The following is a 19,710-nucleotide window of genomic DNA, read 5'->3' on the forward strand; positions in this document are numbered from 1 at the left end:
CCATTAACTGGCTTCACCTTCTAGCTAGTCCTCATTCCCTTCACCCCTACCTTTTTATTCTGACATCTTATCCATTCCTTTCCAGTCCTGATCAAGGGTCTCAGCCCTAAACTTTGACTGCTTTTCCATTTGCATCGACGTTGCCATATCTGCTGACTTCCTCCGGTACTGTGTGTGCGTTACTCTGGATTTCCAGCGTCTGCAGAATCTTGTATGTTCATGGTTAACCGTGGGCCTGTACAACAGACACCTGGATGGGCACCTTCAAACCCAATTAATGAATATCGGTTGGTCTCGGATGTCACATGAACAGTGACCCCATTGTTGTTCGAGAATGGTTTTGAACTTCAGGTAATTTGCACCTGAACTGGAGGGGGTCTAATATCCTAGTGGGAAGGTTAGGAAGGTTTTCTACACAGGGGGGTGGAGGGGCGAGTTAAACTGGAGTTGCAGGGGGATGCGAATCAGAGTGCCAGGCAGGTGTTGCAGTGCTTATGAGGAAAGTTGTATGCAGGCTTGACAACAAAGCCAGGAATCCAAAGGTTGAGCATGGTGGGACTATTGTTCTAAGCTGTGTGTATTTCAATGCAAGGAGTGTTGGTCCATGTAGAAATATGAAGTTGTAGCCATTAGTGAGACTTGATTGCAGGAGGGGCAGGACTGACAGATGAATATTTTGGGGTTCCGTTGTTTTAGATGTGACAGACCAGGAGAGATTAAAGGAGGAGGGGGTGGAAAATGTCATTGCAGTACTCAGTCAGGACAGAATGGAGAGCTTGTTTAGTGAGGCTTTATAGGTGGAACTGAGAAATCAGAAAGGTATACAACAGGAATTCTGCAGATGCTGGAAATTCAAGCAACACACATAAAAATTGCTGGTGAACACAGCAGGCCAGGCAGCATCTCTAGGAAGAGGTGCAGTCGACGTTTCAGGGGTCTCGGCCTGAAACGTCGACTGCACCTCTTCCTAGAGATGCTGCCTGGCCTGCTGCGTTCACCAGCAATTTTTAATCAGAAAGGTATGACTACGTTAATGGGGCTCTATTACAGACCACTCAACCGTCCGAGGGATTTAGAGGAACAAGTTTGTAGAGAGATTGCAGACTATTGCAAGAAACGTAAGGTTGTGATAGTAGGAGATTTTAAATTTCCGCATACTGACTGGAATACCACTATCTGCCTTATGAGCTTTCCCTCATATCATCAATCACAAAATCCCACAGCACAGAAAAAGCCATTTGGCCTATTTCACAACCAGAATCAGGTTTATTGGCACCTATTATTATTATTTCATTTGACACGAAATTTATTGTTTTGCATCAGTACCGTGCAAAGTCGTAAGGTTACTATAAATAATAAAAATAAATTAATAGTGCAAGAAAAAGCAATAACAAGGCCGGGTTTATGGACAGTTCATGAATCTGGGGAAAAAGCTGTTCCAAAGTTTTTCAGAGTGTCTCCTGTACCCACTCCCGGATGGCAGCAATGAGAAGAGGACATGTCCTGGGTGATGGGGATCCCTAACTGTGCTTGCTACTTTTTTGGGGCATTGCCTTTTGAAGGTGTTCTGGTTGCTGGGGAGGTTAGCGCCCATGATGGAGTTGGCTGAGTTTGCAAATTTCTGCAGCTTTTCCCGATCCTGTGCGGTGGCCCCTCCGTACCAGACGGTGATGCAACCAGTTAGAATGGTCTCCACGGTACATCCGTAGAAATTCAAAGGTTCAAAGTACATTTATTATCGAAGTTTGTATGCAGTATACAGCCCTGAGATTAGTCTTCCCACAGACAGCCACAAAACCAAAATAACCATGGAACCTGTTCAAAGAAAAACATTGACCCTCCCATGCATAAAAAAATCAGCAAATGATAAAAAAAATGAAAAACACAGAATATAAAATAAAAAATCAAGTGAGTTCGCCATACTCAGTTCAGTTCAATCTAGCGCTGTCATTCATAATCTGCAGGCTGCCCTAATTAAAATCACCCAAAATAGCAAGAAAAATGATGCGACCAGAAACCAGAAACACATCTTAACGTGAACGACATAGTCCAATCTACAAACCGCGTCAATTAAACCTTGCCGAAGACCCAGGAGTCCCACACAATCCTCTGGCAGCATCGAGCGAAGAGAGGGAGAGAGAGACCATCCAAAATTTGGTATCGTCTTTGGTGACGTACTGAATTTCCTCAAATTCCATCCCGGTGAAGTTCACCTCCAGCGCAAGCATCTGTGTGCGGTAGTGTGGTGACCAGGAATGCAGACAGTGGTGCAAATGAGGCCGAGCCTGTGTTTGATGAAGTTGCTTGACTCTTAGCCCAAAGCCCAGGGACAGCTACCCAGGTGTGTGGAATCTCTCCTCAAAGTAGCAGAAAGTCAACCCAAAGACGCACGGGTTAGTGGGATAATTGTTCACATGGGTGTAATTGGCCAGTGAGGGCTCGTTGAGCCGGAACAGCCTGTTACTGTGCTGTATTTCTGAATAAAACCATAAAAATAAATAAAACAGAGATTTTGGACCTCTTGAGATTAAACAGAAAATGACGGAAGCACGCAGCTGGTCAGGTGGCACAAGTCCACAGGACACTATTGCAGAATTAGGCCAATCGGCCCATCGAGTCTGCTTCACCATTCCATCATGGCCCATTTATCATCCCGCCCAAACCCATTCTCCTGCCTTTGAAACCCTGACCAATCAAGAACCTGTCAAACTTTGCTTTAAACATGCCCATTGACTTGGCCTCCATGTTATGGCCCATTGCCGAGTTGGATATTGTATACATATCTGCATAAGGGCTCCTTACTGAGTGATAACAGATGGACGAGAACTATGGTGACATAGCTCCATAAACAGAGGAGGAGATTTTCAGCTTAAAAGCTTTCTGTTGCTGTAGCTAATTTGCAAAAGGTACTGCACGTTAAAGAGTTCAGCATGTCTGTGGAGAAGGGAGCGGAGTTAACATTTCAGTCAGAAATGTTCACATTTCTAATGTAGCCTGACCTGCTTACGATTCACAGCATTTTCTGTTTAATGATCAAACATAGAACATGTACATACAACATAGAACATAAAACATTACAGCACAGTACAGGCCTTTCAACCCATGATGTTGTGCCAACCTTTTAACCTTCTCCAATATCAATCTGACCTTTCCTCCTACAAAGCTTTTCAATTCTCTTAACTCGGTGCACTGATCTAAGAGTGTCTAAAATGCCCCTAATATCTCTTTCTAGCAGCACCTCCGGCAGCGTGTTGTAACTTGTAGCTCGGCACTGAACTCATTCCAAAGATCAGTGAACCGTTCCCACTGGTCTGAAGGTTATCGATATGTAAACGTTGGGCAATGATGGTGTTCCTTGCGGGTGTTGCATTCCCCGGGAATCTTCAGCTCGACGTGAGAGAGCCACAAGTCTGAACCTGCTGACAAGTGTTTAAACTCTGTTCAAGCCTGTGACGTGTGTATTGTGGGCGCACTGTGATCTGGAGGAATGTTGTTTCATTTGGTTGTATGTCTGTGCGGTCAGATAACAATAAATTTGAAATGGAACTTGAATAACTGGTGCAGATGAAACGTGAGCCCAGGCCGAGTCTCTGTGCATCTCCAGCCTTCAATGTGCAGTTCTGGAGTCAGACAGCACTACGGCTCAGGAACAGGCTATTCGGCCCATTTACTCCATGCAGAACTGCTATTCTCGTCTCACTGACCGCAGTCCCAGTGACCCACATCATTACCGGCAAGTTACTGTGTGGTACAGCTCAGAAATAAGCCATTCGGCCCATTTAGTCATAGTCATAGTCATACTTTATTAATCCCTGGGGAAATTGGTTTTCGTTACCGTTTCACCATAAATAATAAATAGTAATAGAACCATAAATAGTTAAATAGTAATATGTAAATTATGCCAGTAAATTATGAAATAAGTCCAGGACCAGCCTATTGGCTCAGGGTGTCTGACCCTCCAAGGGAGGAGTTGTAAAGTTTGATGGCCACAGGCAGGAATGACTTCCTATGACGCTCAGTACTGCATCTCGGTGGAATGAGTCTCTGGCTGAATGTGCTCCTGTGCCCAACCAGTACATTATGTAGTGGATGGGAGACATTGACCAAGATGGCATGCAACTTAGACAGCATCTTCTCTTCAGACACCACCGTCAGAGAGTCCAGTTCCATCCCCACAACATCACTGGCCTTACGAATGAGTTTGTTGATTCTGTTGGTGTCTGCCACCCTCAGCCTGCTGCCCCAGCACACAACAGCAAGCATGATCGCACTGGCCACCACAGACTCGTAGAATATCCTCAGCATCGTCCGGCAGATATTAAAGGACCTCAGTCTCCTCAGGAAATAGAGACGGCTCTGACTCTTCTTGTAGACAGCCTCAGTGTTCTTTGACCAGTCCAGTTTATTGTCAATTCGTATCCCCAGGTACTTATAATCCTCCACCATGTCCACACTGACCCCCTGGATGGAAACAGGGGTCACCGGTACCTTAGCTCTCCTCAGGTCTACCACCAGCTCCTTAGTCTTTTTCACATTAAGCTGCAGATAATTCTGCTCACACCATGTGACAAAGTTTCCTACTGTAGCCCTGTACTCAGCCTCATCTCCCTTGCTGATGCATCCAACTATGGCAGAGTCATCCGAAAACTTCTGAAGATGCCAAGGCTCTGTGCAGTAGTTGAAGTCCGAGGTGTAAATGGTGAAGAGAAAGGGAGACAAGACAGTCCCCTGTGGAGCTCCAGTGCTGCTGATCACTCTGTCGGACACACAATGTTGCAAGCACACGTACTGTGGTCTGCCAGTCAGATAATCAAGAATCTATGACACCAGGAAAGCATCCACCTGTATCGCTGTCAGCTTCTCCCCCAGCAGAGCAGGGCGGATGGTGTTGAACGCACTGGAGAAGTCAAAAAACATGACCCTCACAGTGCTCGCTTAGTCCATGCAGAACTGTTACTCTCGTCTCACTGACCGTAGTCCCAGTGACCCACATCATTACCGGCAAGTTACGGTGTGGTACAGCTCAGAAACAGGCTATTTGGCCCATTTAGTCCATGCAGAACTGTTATTCTCGTCTCACTGACCGTAGTCCAAGTGACCCACATCATTACCAGCAAGTTACGGTGTTGTACAGCTCAGAAGCAGGCTATTCGGCCTTGGCTTCAGTGGCCACCTCCCCATCTGGTAGAAGAAGGAGCCTCACCGTGAGACGCCGCTGAAGAGCGGGTTGTGTTGGGAGAGGAGTGCTCGCTGAGTGCCTGTGTCACACTCATGGACGTTACCGCCAGCTTTGTCCTCGACAGTGAACCCACTGCTGTTCTCACATCATCCCCCAGTATCGGAGAGCCTGAGCAGGCTTATCAGCAGTTAGCATGGCGTCGTTACGTCATGGGGCTATCTGGAGTTCAGAGTGTAATCCCAATGCTGTCGGTAAGCAGTTTGTATGTTCTCCCTGTGACTGTGTGGGTTTCTTCCCACAGTCCAAACGCGTACCAGTTGGTAAGTTAGTTGGCCATTGTAAATTGTCCTGTGGTTAGACCAGGGTTAAATTGTCCGTGGTTAGACCAGGGTTAAATTGTCCGTGGTTAGACCAGGGTTAAATTGGTGAGTGGCTGGATTGTGCAGCTCATTGGGACAGAAGGGCCTGTTTCACACTGTATCTCTAAATAAAATAAATAAGTCAAGCCCCAGTCTGGCCTGGCAGGTTTCAGTAAAAACTCAGCATCTGACCAATCTGACAACATCAGGAATTCAAACACTGCAGGAAAGTGTAAAAATTTGCTGCAGAATTCTGTATGTCTTTGCTGCAGTTTTGTGCCACGTTGCCTTTACCTTTTGTACTGTGGTTTGAACTCTGCATGACGGGCAATGCAGCAAGATCTTTGCCGTACTGCCACTCTGTGTATCAGTTCAAACTGGAACATTTCCAGAATGGACAGATTCAGAACTAGGTGCCAGAAGCCCATGTGTTCCTGGGTCAATGCTGCCATCTGCTGGGCACATCAGAATCAGGTTTACTCTATCACTGACATATGTTGTGAAATTCATTGTTTTGCAGCAGCAGTACATTGCAATACATATTTTTAAACTATAAATTACAATAAAAGTATGTACAAAATTTAAATTAGGTAGTGCAAAGAGAGAGCAGAAAGAAAGAAAAAATGGTGAGGTAGTGTACTTGCACCCATTGTCTGTTCAGAAATCTGAAGGTGGAAGATACCAAGATGTTTTGAAACATTTTCAGGCTCCTGTAACTCCTCTCTAAAGGTAGCAATGAGAAGAGGGTACGCCCTCGGTGATGGGGTCCTGGATGACAGATGTTACCTTTTTGAGGCATCGCCTTTTGAAGGTCCTTTAAAGGGAATGCAGCATATCTCCCCGTTTATCAGATTAGATTGGGTTTATTTATCAGATGTACATCGAAAACCTCGGTGATATGCGTCGATTGTTTTAACAACTAGCACACCTAGAAGTGCCGCCACGCATTCTGACACCAACATAGCACGTCCATAATGTGCAGCACTCAACATACAAGATAGACATAACAACAGCAAAGCAAATTCCTTCCTACACCCACCTCACGCGCGCCCCCCCCCCACCGGTGAGAACATAAACATAGAATAGTACAGCACAGTACAGGCCCTTCGGCCCACAATGTTGTGTCGACCCTCAAACCCTGCCTCCCCTATAAGCCCCCACCTTAGATTCCTCCATATACCTGTCCAGTAGTCTCTTAAACTTCACTAGTGTATCCGCTGCCACCATTGACTCAGGCAGTGCATTCCACGCACCAACCACTCTCTGAGTAAAAAACCTTCCTCTAATATCCCCCTAGTAGGCCTGGAACAATGTTGGAGACAGAAACCCTCCCCACATTTAACCAGCAGGAGTGTTTATCTGTACGTGTGGACTACAGGGCAATGGAATCAGCACTGGACAGTGTGATAAGGTTGGAGAGTTCTTTCCCAGCTGACATTGGCACGATGGGCCGAAGAGCCTCCTTCAGCTCCGTAAATTTGTTTAGAGTGTACAAAAGAGGAGGAATTTCTTCAGCCAGAGGGTGGTGAATCTGTGGAATTTGTCGCCACAAACAGTTATGGAGGCCAAGTCATTGAGTACATTTAAAGTGGAGGTTGATAGGTTCTTCGTTAATCAGAACATTAAAGGTTACGGGATCTGGCAGGAGAATGGGGTTGAGAAGGATAATAAATTAGCCATGATAGAATGATGTAGCTGACTTGATGGGCTGAATGGCCCAATTCTCCTCTCATAGCTTATGGTTTTATGTACTTACAACTTGCCCATTTTCCTTCGGTATTTACAATGCACTCATGCTCAGAGAAGCCAACATCTGTGTCTAACGAATCTAATTATTTTAGTGATTGAATCCACTCCCAACCCTCTGTGGTTCATCCATTTGACCTGCTAAATCCCCTTCACCTTGTTTCCAGCTGCCATACACCTATCCTCGAATGGTCCCCATTCTCTGCTCCTTACATCAGAGTGCAGCACTATTAGTGCCTTGTGTCCTCACTTATCTCCCTGCAATGGCTGTCTCCACTTTTACCCTCCCCTTTCTCCCCCTAACCATCATCCTACCGCTGTCTCCCATCTAAATGATAACTAGATTATATTGTCCCCTGTCAGAATCAGAATCAGAATCTGGCATATGGTGTGAAATTTGTTGTTTTGTGGCAGCTGTAATACAAAATCAAAAAACTATACATTACAATAAAAATACATCAGTAGTGCAAAAAGAGAGCAAGAAAAAAAAGTGAGGAAATGTTCATGGGTTCATTCTTTGTTCTGAAATTGGATGACAGAGGGGAAGAAGCTATTCCTGATACATTAGGTCTTCAGGCTCCTGTACCTCCTTCCTAATGGCAGCAATGAGAAGAGGGCAAGTCCTGGGTGATGGGGGTCCTTAATGATGGATGTCGCCTTTTGAGGCATCTCTTTTTGAAGGTGTCCTTGATGGTGGGCAGGCTAGTGCCCTTGATAGAAATGGCAGAGGGTACAACTTCCTACAGCTTTTTCTGATCCTGTGCGGTGGCCCCTCCATACCAGGTGGTAATTCAACCAGCTAGAACACATCTGTAGATATTTGAAAGTGTCTTTGGTGACATACCAAGTCTTCTCACACTCCAAATGAAATACAGCTGCTATCGTGCCTCCTATGTAATTGCACCAATATGTGGGGCCCAGGACAGATCTTCAGAGATGTTGACACCCAGAAACTTGAAACTACTCAATGAAACTTTTCCATTGTTGACCCCTCGATGAGAACTGGTGTGCGTTCCCTTGACGTCCCCTCCCTTGGTCTTGCTGACATTGAGGGCAAGGCTGTTGTTGTTCTTTGTAGTTGCACCAATATGTGGGGCCCAGTTCAGATCCTCGGAGATGTTGACACCCAGGACCTTGCAACTGTCCATTCTTGCCACTGCTGATCCGTCAGTGAGGACTGGTGTGAGTTCCCTCAACCTACCCTTGCGAGATAAAGTGAAAATCTGTGTTTTACATCTCATCCACACAGATTATTCCTGACATAAATACACCAGGACAGTACAAAGGGAAAAGCAGGAACAGAAACAAAATAAAGTGTTATCATTACAGAGTACAGTGCAGAGGTCATGACAAGGTAGACTGAAAGATCAGGAAATCATCTTTAATGTACAAGACATCCATTTAAGCATCTGATAAGAGTGGAATTGAAGCTGGCCTTGAGTCTGTGATACACGTTCTGTCCGATGGGAATCGGGGGAAAGGATAGGAGGGGCCTTTGACTATTCTGGCTCCTTTCCCTAGACAGTGAGAAGTATAGGCAGAGATACATATCGGCCGGTTTCCGTGATGTGCTGAGTTGTCCACAATGCTCTGCAGTCATGGACAGAGCAGTTTCCATATCAGGTTCTGATGTATTGGGGTAGGATGTTCTGATGTATTGGGGTAGGATGTTCTGATGTATTGGGGTAGGATGTTTTTTGTGGTGCTTCAGTTGAAATTGCTGAGAGTCTTTGGGGACTGTTGAACTTCCTTGGCCTTTTTGGGGGGTAGAGGCAGTAGTGAGCTTTCTTGGCTGTGATGACTGCACCAGTCCTCCTCCTCCTCCTCCCCCTCCACCCTTGTGTGGCTCATTCTGCTTATCTTTCCTCACCCATCCCCTGTCCACCGTCCACCTTTCACCTACCTGGCCTTGTCTCACCATCACCACTCTCCTCTTCATACCACCTCTCCACACACAGCCTAATGCAAGTCTCAACCTGAAGCATCAGCAACCCCTCTTCTCCCCACAGATCCTGCTCGACCTGTTCGGTTCAGTCATACTTCAGTTATTAGTCCAGATTCCTGAATCTGCTGTCACTGGTGTCTCCACTCAGCAATCTTTTTCTTAGTTCCATTCAGTTGCTAGAACTGTGTTTCATTTTAGTTCAAATTCAAGGTCAAGTTTAATTGTCACTCAACTCTACACATGAGTGCATGCAAACGAAACAGCGTTCTGTCAGGGTGCCAGGTGCAAAACACATTACCAACAACAAACAGCACACTTACACCACAGAGTGACAAAAAATAGCCCAAGTCCTTAAGAGTCATGGTCTGTACATTAATGGTGCATGGGGTCTTGTTCTGGAGTCACATTTAAACATGCAGCAGTCCATCGAGATTATGTTCTACAGAAGAAAACGCTTGAACTCTCTTGGTAATTATTTGAACAGGTTGTTGATATATAAAGATTATGTGAAAGAATTATTGCCAAACTATAATAAACATACAACCAAAGAGAGAGAGTGAACAGTGGGTAGAGATCCACAGATGGGTGGGTGGCAAAGGGATGGAAACCAGGATGATAGAGATGAAGATGAGCCAGCAGGTTTACAAGTAGATGATGGGTGTAATGTGAATGTAAGGAAGGACACGCCAATGATTGGGTACAGAGCAAAGAGTTAATTTGAACCACAGAGGCAAAATTCAAAAGGGTGAAAAATGCAGGACTGAAGGTGCTGTTTTTAAATGCATGTAGCATTCGGAATAAGGTGGACAAATTTGTGGCGCATTGAGAGATTGGTTGGTATGAGATTGTGGGCATCAATGAATCATGGCTGAAAGAAGCCCATAGTTGGGAGTTTAACATCAAAGGATATACTTTGTATCAGAAGGACAGGCAGGAAGGCATAGGTGGTGGTGTGGCTCTGTTGGTAAGAGATGGAATTACATCTTTAGAAAGAGGTGACATAGGGTCAGAGAATGTTGAATCTTTGTGGGTGGAGTGAAGAGGGTAAAAGAGAACATTATGGGAATCATATATAGGCCAAATAGTAGCCAAGATGTGGAGTTGAGATTGCAGATGGAGCTGGAAAGGGCATGTAATAAAGGTAATGTCACACTTGTAATCGGGGACTTCAATATGCAAGGGATTGGGAAAATCATGCTGGTGCTGGATTGCAAGAGAGAGAATCTGTTGAATGCCTACGAGATGGCTTTTTAGAGCAGCTTGTGCTTGAGCCTACTCAAGGATAGGCTATCTTAAATTGGGTGTTGTCTTATTAAGGAGCTTAATGTAAAGGAAACCTAAGGAGGCAGTGATCATAATATGAATTCATACTGCAATTTGAGAGGGAGAAGCATAAGTCACATGTATCAGTATCACAATGGAATAGAGGGAATTACAGAGGCATGAGAGAGCAGCTTGCCCAGCTGGATTGGAGAGGGATACTGGTGGGGATGACGGAAGAGCAGAGGTGGCTGAAGTTTCTGTGAATAGTTCACAAAGTGCAGGATAGATAAGTCCCACAGAGGAAGAAGTTCTCAAATGGCAGGGTTGGCAACCGTGGCTGACAGGGGAAGTTAAGGACTGCATAAAAACCAAGGAAAGGGCAAAAGTGAGTGGGAAGTTGGATGATAGGGAAGCTTTTAAAATCCAACAAAAGGGAACTAAAAAAGCTATAAGAAGGGAAAAGATGCAATATGAGGGTAGCCTAGCCAATAATATAAAGCAGGATACCAGAAGCTTTTTCAGTTATATAAAGAGTAAAAGGGAGGTGAGAGTTGATACTGGACCACTGGAAAATGATGCTGGTGAAGTAGTAATGGGGGACAAAGAAAACACAGATGAACTTAATGAGTACTTTGCCTCAGTCTTCACTGTGGAAAACACTAGCAGTGTGCCAGAGGTCTGTGAGTGTCAGGGAGCAGGAGAGAGTGCCATTGCTATTACAAAGGAAAAAGTGCTGGGCAAACTGAAAGGTCTTAATGTGGATGAGTCACCTGGACCAGATGGACAGAGTCCCAGAGTCCTGAAAGAAGTTACCGAAGAGATAACAGATGCATTGATCATGATCTTTCAAGAATCACTTGATTCTGGCATGGTCCCAGAGGACTGGAAGTTTGCAGATGTCACTTCACTCTTTAAGAAGGGAGGAAGACAAAAGAAAGGAAATTATAGGCCAGTTAGCCTAACCTCAGTGGTTGGGAAAGTGTTGGAGTCTATTATTAAGGATGAGGTTTTGAGGTACTTGGAGGCTAATGATAAAATAAGTCAATGTCAGCATGGTTTCTGTAAAGGGAAATCTTGCCTGACAAATCTGTTAGAGTCCCTCAAGGAAGTAACAAGCAGGGTGGACAAAGGAGAGGCAGTGGATGTCATTTACTTTGATTTTCAGAAGGCGTTTGATAAGATGCCACACATGAGGCTGCTTAACAAGATAAAATCCCATGGCATTACAGGAGAGATACTGGCTTGAATAGAGGAATGGCTGACAGGCAGGAGGCAGTGAGTTGGAATAAAAGGGCCTTTTCTGGTTGGCTACCGGTGACTAGTGGTGTTCCTCAGGGCTCAGTATTGGGACCACTGCTTTTCACATTGCTTGTCAACGGTTTAGATAATGGAATTGATGGCTTTGTGGCAAAGTTTGCAGATGATATGAAGATAGGTGGAGGGGTAGGTAGTGCTGAGGAAGCAATGCGATTGCAGCAGGACTTAGACAAATTGGAAGAATGGGCAAAAAAAGCAGCAGATGGAATACATGTTGGGAAATGTATGATAATGCATTTTGGTAAAAGGAACAATAGTGCAAACATCAGAGGTGCAGAGGGACTTGGGAGTCCTCGTGCAAGACTCCCAGAAGGCTAATTTACAGGTTGAGTCTGTGGTAAAGAAGGCAAATGCAATGTTGGCATTTATTTCAAGAGGAATAGAATATACAAACAAGGTGATAATGCTGAGTCTTTATAAGACACTAGTCAGGCCCCACGGAGTATTGTCATCAGTTTTGGGCCACATATCTTAGAAAGGTTGGTTGTCAATGGAGAGGAGGTTCATGAAGATTATTCCAGCAATGAAGGGGTTAACATATGTGGAGCGTTTGGCAGCTTTGGGCCTGTATGCACTGGAATTTAAAAGAATGCGGGGGAATCTCATTGAAACCTAACAAAAGTTAAAAGGACTAGATAGGATCGATGTGGAGAGGACGTTTCCTATATGGGGGTATCCAGAACTAGAGGGCACAGCCTCAAAATTGAACAGCGGTGAGGAGAAATTTGTTTAGCCAGTGAGTGGTAAATCTGTGGAATGCTCTGCCACAGGCTGCGGTGGAGGCCAAGTCCGTGTGTACATCTTAGATGGAAGTTGATCAGTCAGGAGAAGGTGAGAAGGTGAGGTGTATGTGGTTGAGTGGGGTCTGGGTTCAGCCATGATGGAATGGCAGAATGGGCTGAATGGCCTCATTCTGCTCCTCTGTCTTATGGAGGACCAGAGAGAGAGAGAGAGAGAGAGAGAACAGTGGGTAGAGATCTGCACACAACCAGAGAGTGGATGGAGCCTCTGTTTCATAGCTCCAGGGACCCAGGTTCAATATTACCCTCGGGAGATATTAGTGTGCAGTTTGCACACTCTTCCTGTGACCACACAGAGGCAGCACAGGAGACAGAGTACAGAGTTAATGGCAGGATTTTTATCAGCCTGGGGGAATAGAGAGACCGTGGGATTCACGTCCATAGATCCCTCAAAGTTGTTGCGCAAGTTGATAGGGTTGTTAAGAAGACAAATAGTGTGTTGGCCTTCATTAGTTGGGGATTGAGTTCAGGAGCTGTGAGGTAATGTTATCGTTCTATAAAACCCTGGTTAGACCATACTTGGCATATTGTGTTGATATAAGAAGGATGTAGAAGCTTTAGAGAGGGTGCAGAGGAGATTTACCATGATGCTGCCTGGATAAGAGAGCACATCGTATGAAGATAAGTTGAACGAGCTAAGGCTTTTTTTGCAGTGAAGGAGGGTGAGAGGTGTACAAGATGATAAGAGGTGTAGATTGTGTAGACAACCAAAGACTTCTTCCCGGGGCTTCGGGGAATGTATGGAGGGATGTCGGAGGTACACTTTTTACACAGAGACTGGTGGGTGTGTGGAACATGCTTTCAGTTGTGGCCATAGAGGCAGATACGTTTGGGGTATTGAAGACTCTCAGATGAAAGAAAAATAGAGGGCTATGTGGGAGGGAAGGGTTGGAATGACCTTAGAGTAGGTTCCAAGGCTGTGGGCTGAAGGACCTACAGTGTGCTGTAATATTCTGTGTTCTAAGTTTGAGTGTGTGGGTTTCGCTCAGCTGCTCCAGTGTCCTCTCGTATCCCTATGATGTAAATCGGCAAATTGGTTTATTATTGTCACATGTATCGAGGTACAATGAAAAATACTCTATTGGGTGGACAGATACTTGGAATGGGTGGGATGCCTCACCAGTTAACGTTGGACGGCAGTCTTTACCCTGTTAGAGAGTAGAAGAGTGGACAGTAACTTGCTTCAGGAGGTCATGGTCTGACAATCATAAGTTGCTGATTTAAGATTGGGTGATTTTTTAATCAGAAAGTTGTGATTCTTTGTAATCCCTCCTTAGTATGGGGTCTCAGAGGCAGGCAAACAGGTGGTAAGCAAGAGGGCAAAATATTTCTGGAGCTAGACCAGAATTAGAATTGAAGTTGTGCTTTAATTAAATGGGATAGCAGACTCAAGGGGGCTGAGTGGCTTATTCTGCTCCTGTTTCATATGTTACATACCCCGTAACTGGGTTGCCAAACCAGCAGAAATGGACCACTTAGTTGGAGTCTGGTTTAACAGAAACTAATAAAGTTTTGTTAAAGAAATAAGTAACACAGTACTCTAATCGTAAGGATATAAATGCAACAGGTTAGCAATGATAAAACACACATGTACACAGAACTAGGGTAATAGGAATCAACCAAGCTCTATCGCAGTCTAGGGGTAAAATGATCAGTCTCGAGTGATGCAGAGTTCAGTTCAGCTTAGTACAGTTCGCAGTAATCACTGTTGTGCCGTTAGAGAGAGAGAGAGAATATGCAAATCTGATTCAGACAGACCTTTGATGTTCTTCGCAGTTAGCTTTCGGGCGAACTCTTTTAATGTCTTCTGTGGTCACCGACTGTGACTCCTCCGTTCCGGATATGACTGTTCTTCCACGGTGAACCCGGCACCCAGGCAAGGGCGGACACACACACCAGGTTCCCACTGATCGTACCGTTCCACCCTGTCAGTCTATGGTCAGTTCCCTCGAACCAGACCTCCAACTCCCAGTAACGTGTGGGGGCACACCGCTCTTCCAGGGTCTCCTTATCTCGTGATCTCGTGGTGTGTGTCATGCCTTAGCGAACCTGTTCTTTTTATCCCCCTGCAGGGGTATCGCCTGTCCATCAAACTTCAAACAGTTCAGGTTCAAAGCAATCGGTCTGTCAATATCTGAAATGTGTTTCTTTCTCATTAAACTCTCTCTTCTCTCTTATTAGCATTTTGAATGTTTCTCTATTGTCTCCCTTATCTCTCTCATCAGCATCACACCCCTATCCTTCAAAGGATTTTTACTGGGGTAAAAATTATAGGCATGAATACATTATTACACACTAAGATACAGGGTCATCAGCTATTCGGCTAATACAGAGAACTTTAAGTTTTCAACACCTTGACAGACCGTCAGCAATCACATTTTCCGTTCCTTTTATATGTGTTATTTTAATAATCCTCTAAGACCAGGCTCCAACTTAGCAAACTTCATAGTGGCCGAAAACACTAATGAATTGTGATCAGTGTAATTTCTCAGTGGTTTTCGTTCCGGACACAGATAACAAGGGTCGTCCCGCACAAACTTAGCATTCTTTTGCAAGAGCTTAGTAAGAGGGAGTGTAATATCCGCAAAGTTTTTGCAAAACTTCCAATAGTACCCCACCATCCCCAAGAACCTTCTCAGGGCTCTCTTGTATGTCGGGGTGGGGACTTCAGAGATAGCCGGCACCTTAGCCTGCATTGGAGCCAGCTGCCCCTGTCCTACCACAAATCCCAGATAAGTGACCTTCGCATGGCCGAATTCACTTTTTGCGAGGTTCACTGTCAGGCTGGCTTCAAACAGCCATTTAAACAGTTCCTCTACTGCCACAATGTGCTCCTCCCACGTGTCACTCCGGCCCACTAAATCGTCAATATACGCTCCTGCATTCTTTAGTCCTTTTGTCACTGAATTAATCATCCTATAAGGGTGTTGCTTACTAGGCTGACCTCATGTGACGACAACACCATGTCCCGGCTCTTTGCATCGCCTCGGGACATCCGGACATACGTGTGTGTGCCGGTTAATTAGCTTTCTCAGCGGCTCACTCTGTTCGGGGGTTAAGTGAGAGACCTTATCAGCAAAGCTGGCCAAAACAATAGAGTTCTCCCATCTGGTCGGCACCATACTTATCTTTTCAAAATAAGTTTTCCCCTTATCAGGTGGCACCCTAGCCTCATTAATTTTCATGATAACACCGACTAGGTCTGCTCACTTATCGTGGCAAACTGTTAACATATTAATAGGCTGTAACTGTGTCAGCTCATGTCTACAATATTCAATAATATCCTCTCTCATGCTCGGCCAGTAAAACTCTTTCATAATTCTATCGACTGTCTTCCTCACCCCAAAATGTCCACTGAGGGGTATCTTGTGAGCCAGGTTAAAAATCTCGTTCCCATAAATTTTCAGCACTACCACCTGGTGCACCACCCCCCATTCCTCATCTGCGGGCACGGTACTTGGTCTCCATTTCCTCATTAGCACTCCCTCCTTCACACAATAGCCCACTGGCTCCCTTTTTAATTCTGCTTCAGAGACAGCTGTCTCCGCCAAAACCATCAGCTCCTCGTCTCGCTCCTGTGCCTGTATAAATTCCTTCCTTGCTAATGATAAGTCTACCTCAACTTCCGTTTCACTACGCTGCTTCTCACTTTCTAACCCCTCCTGGTACAAGGCTGGTAAAAATGTCTCAGCTAAATCTACATTCACTTCGGCAGCCTTTCTGGACATGCGCCAAGTCACTGCGCAAACGGGATAAACCTGCGAGTCTGTGGGCGGGGCCTCAATGCGGGCAGGCTAGCTTGTCAGTTTTACTGCTGAGAACACATTTCCACCGGCGAGGTCATTGCCGAGTAAGACCTCCACGTCTTCCATCGGTAATTTGGGCCTCACCCCTATCGTGACCGGTCCGGAGACCAAGTCGCCTTTTAGGTGTATCTGGTGCAAAGGTACTGCTTCATTCCCTTTCCCAATGCCTTTTATTACCCTGACCTCCCCAGTCTGGGTCTCTGAACTAAAGCCTAACACACTCTTTAAGATCAATGACTGACAAGCTCCAGTGTCTCTCCAGATCCGTACTGGAACCAGGTTTAACCACTCCTTCGCCGACACCAATCCGGCCGAGATAAACTTCTCGCACCCTTCCTGAACTTTATCAGACCTCTTCTGCCCTAGCAGTTTGTTTGCCAGCTCAATACAGCCAGTCGGAACCGTCGTTTTTCCTTTCCCCGTCTCCTTCTCTGGGGCAAAGCACCTGGATGCAAAGTGACTGGCTTTCCCACAATTATAGCATACGACCCCAGGAGACTTCCTACCAAACTGCTTCCGGTCTTCCTTATCCTCCTCACTAGTACCCAGCTTACTTTCTGGCTTTTCCGGCGGACTCTCTCCGCCCTCTCGACTACCCTTGTGGTAGCTTTTACTCGGGGTAAACTTCGCTTTGTGCGTTAACGCGTACTCATCTGCTAACTTAGCAGTTGTGGCTAAGGTTTCTGCCTCTTTCTCATCTAGATAGGGCCTCATACCTTCAGGGACACAACTTTTAAACTGCTCAATCAGTATTAGCTGTAGCAGTCTGTCATAATCCCCATTGACTCCTTTCGAGGCGCACCAACGCTCACAATACATCTGCATCTCACGGGCAAACTCTAAATACGTGCAGCCCCACTGCTTCCTCACATTCCGGAACCTCTGCCAGTATGCCTCCAGGACCAACTCATAAATCCTGAGTATGGCCTCTTTCACCACATCATATCCCTGGGCATCTTCTGCGGACAATGCCGAGTAAGCTTGCTGGGCTTTTCCTTTAAGTACGCTCTGAAGCAAAACAGCCCACTTATCCCTCGGCCAGTCCTGACTTGCGGCGACTTTTTCAAAATGTAGAAAGTACCGATCAACATCGGCCTCCTCAAATGGGGGAACCAGCCTAACCTCCTTGGTCGCCCTGAACCCTCCACCTTGGTTCGGCATGGGCCCCTGCGCTAGCGTCATCCTTAACTTCCCCAGCTCAAGTTCCCTTTCACTCTGTTTCTCCCTCTCTTGTCATTCTAACTGCCTCTCTTCTTGTTCTAGCTGCCTTACCCGGAACTCGTGCTTGAGTCTCAATTTTTCTATCTGCAGCTGCACCGCCTCTCCACCAGGTTTGCCCATAGATACCACCTCCAGCTCCCCTTGGGGAAACACACCTTTAGATACATAATGCTTAATGATAGCTCTGTGCATCTCCGCTCTCCTCATTGTCAACTTCCCCTTAAAAAGATTCAACCATTTGGCCACAGTTGCCAATTCTGATTTCTTGGCATCCTCTAATGCCTCCAAGGTTGGCGCCTTTAGAAATTCCTCGATCTCCATTTCTGCTGTTTGCCCTTTCTTTCTTTCAGGAATTTTAACCCAATCAATTTACCCAGTCCCAAATTTGGCGTTCAAAATTGCGGACAAGATCCCCACTTATGTTACGTACCCTGTAACTAGGTTGCCAAACCAGCAGAAGTGGACCACTTAGTTGGAGTCTAGTTTAACAGAAACTAATAAAGTTTTATTAAAGAAATAAGTAACACAGTACTCTAATCATAAGGATATAAATGCAACAGGTTAGCAATGATAAAACACACATGTACACAGAACTAGAGTAATAGGAATCAACCAAGCTCTATCGCAGTCTAGGGGTAAAATGATCAGTCTCAAGTGACGCAGAGTTCAGTTCAGCTTAGTACAGTTCGCAGTAATCACTGTTGTGCCGTTGGAGAGAGAGAGGGAGATAGAGATATGCAAATTGGATTCAGACAGACCTTTGATGTTCTTCGCAGTTAGCTTTCGGGCGAACCCTTTTATGTCTTCTGTGGTCACCGACTATGACCCCTCTGTTCCGGATACGACCATTCTTCCGCAGTGAACCCGGCACCCACGCAAGGGCGGACACACACACCAGGTTCCCACCGATCGTACCTTTTCACCCTGTCAGTCTATGGTCGGTTCCTTCGAACCAGACCTCCAACACGCACCAACTTGTGGGGGCACACCGCTCTTCCAGGGTCTCGTTATCTCGTGATCTCATGGTGTGTGTCGTGCCTTAGCGAACCTGTTCTTTTTATCCCCCTGCTGGGGTATTGCCTGTCCCATCAAACTTCAAACAGTTCAGGTTCAAAGCAATCAGTCTGTCAATATCTGAAATGTGTCTGTTTCTCATTAAACTCTCTCTTCTCTCTTATTAGCATTTTGAATGTTTCTCCATTGTCTCCCTTATCTCTCTCATCAGCATCAATCTTCTCATAACTTGGTTTGTCGTCACACATACAATTTGAAATGGCTCCCATCTGTCCGGAAGTAGATTGGAGACACAAGTGACTGCAGGTGCTGTCTGGAACGACACAGAATATTCCGGAGGAACTCAGCCAGTCAGGCAACATATGTGGAGCCCTATTCCCTCTAAACTGTGCGGGTGTACGGCCACACATGAACTGAAATGCTCCCATTACAAAGCCTTTGGTTGCACGCAGATGCAATTTTCTTATCAAGTATCACCACACTTCCAGTGCCAATATAGCATGTTGACAAATTACTAACCCTAACCTTTAAGTCTTCGGAGTGTAGGCGCAGACCGGAGTACCCGAAGGAAGCCCACGTGGCCACGGGGAGAACGTACAAACTCCTGACAGAGAGCATCAGGAATCGAACCCTTATTACTGGTGCTGTAAAGTGTTACGCTAACTGATAAGTTAGTGTACTGCCCTAACTGGTAGTTAAAATCTAACGGGTGATGGATTAAGTGCAAAACATGATGGAACAGGTTTTAACGTGAAGTCAGCTGGAGGCTCCCCTCCTCTCCTGCACTCCGGGCGTCAGTGAGAGTTGAGTAATCTCCGAGTAATGATGACGTAGTGCATGGTGCTTGTATCATGTGATGGGCAGGACCTTCTCATGCCATTCCGATTGGCTGCATGGTGACTGCTCACTTCTATTGGCTAACTGAGCAGCCCATATTTCCTTTGGTAGCAACAAGGTTGTCACAGGAATGCTCCCTGTGGGTGATTTCTTGAGCAGAGAGAGGTTGCCAGTCTGTTAAAGTGTTCAGCATGTGGAGGTACCAAGGGCAACACACAGAAAA

At 45.6% G+C, this 19,710-nt stretch overlaps 1 protein-coding gene across 3 annotated transcripts in view; it reads left to right on the forward strand.

The window, feature by feature from the left end:
• Positions 1 to 19,710, forward strand: part of fgf13a (fibroblast growth factor 13a) — a 471,224-nt gene that overhangs the window by 238,118 nt on the left and 213,396 nt on the right. The gene's annotated exons all lie outside the window — the stretch shown is intronic.

Source organism: Mobula birostris, chromosome 10, assembly GCF_030028105.1.
Source record: "Mobula birostris isolate sMobBir1 chromosome 10, sMobBir1.hap1, whole genome shotgun sequence".
Classification (NCBI taxonomy): Eukaryota; Metazoa; Chordata; class Chondrichthyes; order Myliobatiformes; family Myliobatidae; genus Mobula; species Mobula birostris.